Here is a 6,670-nt window from a genome sequence, read left to right as displayed (position 1 = left end):
CGATTCTCGGTTGGGCTTGGGAGTGCCTTCTGTGTGGAGTCTGCATGTCCTCCCTGTGGTTGGGTAGCGTTCGAAAGACATGCGTGCCTGAATGGGCTTGCCTTCATAGAAGGTTGAGTGTCGAGCTGGCACCTTGGCATTTTGTAAAATCTACTGCCAATCATTAGCGGACCGGAGTTCCGCTGTGGCGACCCCTTACAGGGAAAAGCCGAAAGACAAACAACAACCAATGTAGCTTTGTTGTAGTTACTACATCTGACATGACAAAAGTAAAGAGGAAATATGGATATGAAAATGGTTTTCAGAAACCTTCTAATTTACCTCTGACAAGACATTAATGGCCATCACACATATATATGAAAACTGTACTCTATAGTGGTTTCCTGTCTCTTCAGCCCCCAGGACATTTCCTTCACTGGAATCATGTCACTAGATTGATGCCTGTTTCTCCCAAAAGAAAAAAAATGCCAAAAATATTTCACTAAAAGCACTTTTTTTGGAATTTGGAGGAAATCTTTTTTTTTCAAAAGGGGGCAAGCATCCTATACCCTCACACTGCCCTGAACATATATATATATATATATATATATATATATATATATATATATATATATATATATATATAAAATAAAAAGTTATACAACAGTAGAAAAAAGGAAGTTCTCCACTGCTAGTGAAAGTGCTCTTGGCAAAACATTTTCAATGAAACAGCAGTCACCAGGAACTGCCATGGAGCTAGTCACAGACTCCTCTTCACCATCTTATATCTATAATATTTGTTTTATGAAATCCCATCCACTTCCTGATATTATTTTTTTTCCAAAATCTCTTTATTTCAATTTTCTTTTTTCAAATAATAACAACAATACGGTAACTCAAAAACACAAATAAACAATACAAATACCTATCTAAAGAAAACAGACAACAATCTTGTTCCAAGAAAATTATGCATATATATATATATATATATATATATATATATATATATACAATATATACACAAGAAGTCACTACATCGTCAAGTAACATATGAGAATTCTTATGTTCATTTGGTCTCATAAGGGATAGTTAGAATGGGGATAGTCTATATATAAAGTAAAAATAGAAATTTAACCATTAATTTGTATGTTTAGGGAAAATATCTAGTTACACATATACTAAGAAAAGGGAGAAGATGCAAGAAAGTCTGGTTATACTGCATTCATTTCTTATTTAAAGGTTAGCTTTTCATGACAATTTGTAGGCAAATTTTATTTGTCAAGAATTATATCTAGCAAGTAACCCCAATATTTTTGATAATAGCATTTGTTTTTTGTTTTTGAATAAAATAATTTGTGAGATGAGATATATTTGATAGCAAGATTGCTAAAATTTTCCCATGTAATTGGTGACATGACATTCCAATTCTTTGTAATAAAGAATTTAATAAGGGCACACATCGTAATAAAAACATGTTTTAATATTTTGGGGAGTTGATTGATATTAATGTACAATATAGCTGTCTCCCAAGTAAGGGTTGATTTTTCATATCCCATCTTCTCTAATCTTACTCTCAAGGAACACCATAAGTTGTGTATCTTAGTACAGTTTGAGTTCCAGTCTGAGGCAAGTAATGAAGCCTTAATTTTTGTGATTTGCTCAGATAAATCTTTTGCAAAACATCTGTTCATATCTACGTATTTGCATCTACAGTGAGCATTACTTGCAATGCTCTTTCCAGTACTCTCACCCCATCTTTTGTCATATTATACCTATATATATATATATATATATATATATATATATATATATATATACATATATATATATATATATGTATATTTATATGCCGTATGCTTGTGTTTGTGAATAGGCAGGATGCAAGCAATCTTGCTATCAAATATATCTCATCTCACAAATTAATTTATTCAAAAACAAAAAACAAACGCTATTATCAAAAATATTGGGGTTACTTGCTAGACATAATTCTTGACAAATAAAATTTGCCTACAAATTGTCATGAAAAGCTAACCTTTAAATAAGAAATGAATGTAGTATAACCAGACTTTCTTGCATCTTCTCCCTTTTCTTAGTATATGTGTAACTAGATATTTTCCCTAAACATACAAATTAATGGTTAAATTTCTATTTTTACTTTATATATAGACTATCCCCATTCTAACTATCCCTTATGAGACCAAATGAAAATAAGAATTCTCATATGTTACTTGACGATGTAGTGACTTCTTGTGTATATGCTGTGTATATATATATATATATATATATATATATATATATATATATATATATATATATATGATTTTCTTGGAACGAGATTGTTGTCTGTTTTCTTTAGATAGGTATTTGTTTTGTTTATTTGTGTTTTTGAGTTACCGTATTGTTGTTATTATTTGAAAAAAGAAAATTGAAATAAAGAGATTTTGGAAAAAAAAAAAAAAAGAAGAGTGTAACAACAATGGAAAATATATAAAATACAGTGAATGAGTATATTCTTTTAAGAGAGGGCATTTTGGAAATTATGAGTACCTGAAAGGTAACAGTGGAGTATAACTGTGAGAAAAAGTCTGCATTGCCTGGAATAGAATAAGATAATTAATGTGGGGGATGGCATGTGTTAGCTAAGTAAAAGCTGCACCTTATCTAGTGGTTATAGAAATGAGAAGCAGTCTTTATCTGCTTTGAGATGTTAGCTTCTTAGGCCTGGAAATGGTACTAGAAATCCCAGCATGCCACTTCATCAACAGTTCTTCATTCACCTATTATCATTTTGTTCACACCTCAGGAAGTGATCTTTAATGATTTGGATGTATTAAAATATGAGCATATATGTGTACGTGTTTGTGAATGTATGTGCATTTGTAAGTAATGATGATAAATACAATATGCGTGCACACATCCAGAATGAGTGTGCATGTGCTTTTGAAATGAAATATATCCCAAACGTCACTTCTTGAAGAAATACTCAGCATCAATAAAATCACCATAGTCTTAGGTCAGCATTTTCCTGTACAGCCGTCTGCTGGCTTTCTGATTACCAGTTTTTCTGATTAAGTGTTCTAGTTATTTTATGTGCAATAAATCCAACTCAGCTTTTGATCATTTTAATGATTGCAACACTTCTTACTATTAATAAGTGTAATTATATATATATATATATATATATATTGCTTAGATATAACAAGAACTTTATAAAACATGAAAAAAACACACCAGAAGGTCAAAAGATATAAAACAAACAGCATAACACAATACTAATCACACCAGTGCCCTTTACTTATCTCATACCCTGTTCATTTGTTTAGGAAAGCAGTGTGCTGTCTGTTCAGTGAAAAATGACCCAGTCATTAATGGAGCTCTGAACTGCAAGTTGGCTGCTTTTTCTGTAGTACAATAGGGTTTGTAATTAAAAGTAAGCTCAATGAGCTGATTCAGAGAGGCAATTCCTCATCTGTTATTTATTTTCCAGTTACTCAAAGTAATCAAGGTATTCACAGACAAGGTTTTCTGAGCCAGTAGCAATTCATTTGTACCGTATTTTAAATTCTAAAGGCCAAAAAAGACAAGGCAGTAACTACAACTCTGCCATTTAAAAGAAATATGCATTTCTCTTAACTTTTCTTGTTTCTTATGGAACAATAATTTATTCTCTTACAGCAGTATACAGCTGAGTGGATCTGTATTTTTTTTTTTTTGCTGGTCTTTACACTATCAAGGGATAGCATAACTGTCAACCACTTGGCACAAGAAATCTGGACAGAGCCTAAAATAATGGGGAAACAAGTCCCAAAAACAGGGAGAGAGTTTAAATATTGATCTTATAAACTTAGAAAGTTGCTAGAACATATGTTAGCATGCATTTTCTGAAGAATATGAAGTCTGAAACTCAAATGTATTTCATTATTTAGTGACTTCAATCTTATAAACAGTTTGCCAGAAAACCACAAATTGTTATGAGGAACAGACCAAAAGTATGAAGTAAAAATCTGGACATTTGGACTTTCTGTGAAAATCTGGACAGTTGATAGGTATTACAGTTCCCTTCATCAGTTCCCTACGGATCCTGCTTGTACCTGTTGTGACTAAAAATACATAGTGTCAAGAATGACACAGCTCCACCCTCACTTATATGCTCTTTTAGGATATGTTTTGACCCAAGTGCAGTCAGTATCTGGCTAGGTCAAACACTGTGCGGAGAGAGTGAGATCTGTCAGTTTAAAGGCCAATAACCTCTAGAATCAACATTTATTTTTTTCCCATTTACTGAAATGCTTTTTCAAGGAGTTATGGACTTCTAATACTGTCAATTTTAGGTATGTGTACTCTGAGATAGATGTACATTTAATCTGAGCAAGTCATCACTGCATATCGAATAAAAAACCCTACCCACTCAGCACACACGGAGGAGCCCACTCAACACACATGGAGGAGCCCACCCAGCACACATGGAGGAGCCCACTCAACACACATGGAGGAGCCCACTCAGCACACATGGAGGAGCCCACTCAACACACACAGAGGAGCCCATGCAACACACATGGAGGAGCCCACTCAACACATATGGAGGAGCCCACTCAACACATATGGAGGAGCCCACCCAGCACACATGGAGGAGCCCACTCAACACACATGGAGGAGCCCACTCAGCACACATGGAGGAGCCCACTCAACACACACAGAGGAGCCCATGCAACACACATGGAGGAGCCCACTCAACACATATGGAGGAGCCCACTCAACACATATGGAGGAGCCCACTCAGCACACATGGAGGAGCCCACTCAACACACATGGAGGAGACAACTCAACACACATGGAACAGCCCACTCAACACACACATAGAGAAGCCCACACAACACACATGGAGGAGCCCACTCAACACACATGGAGCAGCCCACTCAACACACATGGAGGAGCCCACTCAGCACACATGGAGGAGCCCACTCAGCACACATGGAAGAGCCCACTCAACACACATGGAGGAGCACACTCAGCACATATGGAGGAGCCCACTCAACACACATGGTGGAGCCCACTAAACACACGTGGAAGAGCCCAGTCAACACACGTGGAGGAGTACTACCTGATGGCTTCGAATCCACCTTATTTGACCAGCATTGTGGATGATCAGGCCCCTTCCAAAAGCTAATCTTTCCAGAGCCACCAGTGAAGCTTCTCTCTGTCCCTCATCCTCCCTTTCTAGCCACACCCTAGCCCTAAGGGATTTGTATTTACATCACTTATATTCTAAGACAAAGAAAAATAACTTCTCTTATAGCAGTCTACACCAGTGCAATCATGACTGATGCAGGGCAGTGATAATAAAACTCAGTTCAAGAGCTGTGAAACAAATAGCCATCACCTAAGAAAAGAAGATATAACAATAATCTGGTATTGCTTAATCAAAGTAAGTTTTGTGAGAATTTCATTATTATGGATTTTGCTATATATGTAGGAAATGACACTAAAGTCCAAACCTACACCAAAGTATTACACGGCCATTTACATAAATGCATGGATTCAGCAATACCTGAAAGGACAAAATCCTCCTCCTCAAAGAAGAGTAAATCTGTTTGGTGGACATTGGCTATAAATAAACTCTACAACAAAAGAAAAAAAAGGCTGTCAGAACCAAGAAGAAGCAGGTGCCAAATTGGAAGCAATCTCTCCTTGGCCCAAACAGGCAAATAAGGGCATTAGTGAAGTCCTCCAAAGCTAACTTTGAGCCCATATTGGCCACATCTACTAAAGACAATCATAAGGCCTTCTTCACATATGTCTGCAGTTTAAGGGGAAACACCCAAATCTGCTCAGAACTGATGGTCAAGGGCACAACTTACATAAATGCCATGGATATAGCCAACCTGCTGGTAGATAGGTTCAATGCAAACTTTACCTATCTGTCCCCCCATTAGTAATCCAGGATATCCTCACCACCTGCCCCCACCCTTTATCTCTAGGGAGCAAGTCTTACCACCCTCTCAAAGGCTAAAAACACAGCTTCCATGGAACCCAATAACATCCCAGGCTGCATCATGCATCAACTCAGGCAGTAACTCATGACGCCTTTAGGGACCCTATTCAACCTAAGCCTGAGTACCAGTTTCATCCCAGCCAAGTGGAGGAGGGGCGACTGTCACCCCTCTGCACAAAGGTGGAACATCCACCATTCCAGGCAATTACAGACCCATCAGCCTAACTAGCCTGATTTGCAAGGCCATGAAATGCATTATCATGGACTACATTAACAAGGACATCAGCAACCTCCAAATGCTTGATCCCACACAATTTGGTTTTGTCAAGGGGAGATCATGCCTGTTAAATATAGTAGACTTCTTTAAGTCAGTCACCAGAGCCATGCATAAGGAGAAGATGGTGCACACCACCTACCTTGACATGGTCAAGGTCTTCGACACTATTCCCCACCGAGCATAATAGATAAATGATCCCAGCTTGGAATAAATCCGTATGTGATCAGATGGGTTGCTAACTGGCTCACTGATAGAACTCAGTCAAAATAGGGGAAGTTACCTCAAGTAGTATATCCGTAATGAGTGGCATCCCCCACGGATCAGTCTTGGAGCCCCTGCTGTTTGGGATATACTTCTCCGAGGTGCAAGCCAAAAACAGAGGTCTATGAATGACCAAGTTTGCAGATAACTGCAAGCTGGGT

This window comes from Protopterus annectens, chromosome 15.part0 (assembly GCF_019279795.1).
Source record: "Protopterus annectens isolate FY-2018-M chromosome 15.part0, PAN1.0, whole genome shotgun sequence".
Lineage (NCBI taxonomy): Eukaryota > Metazoa > Chordata > Ceratodontiformes > Protopteridae > Protopterus > Protopterus annectens.
The sequence above is the reverse complement of the archived record's forward strand: the minus strand, read 5'-3'. Positions refer to the sequence as shown.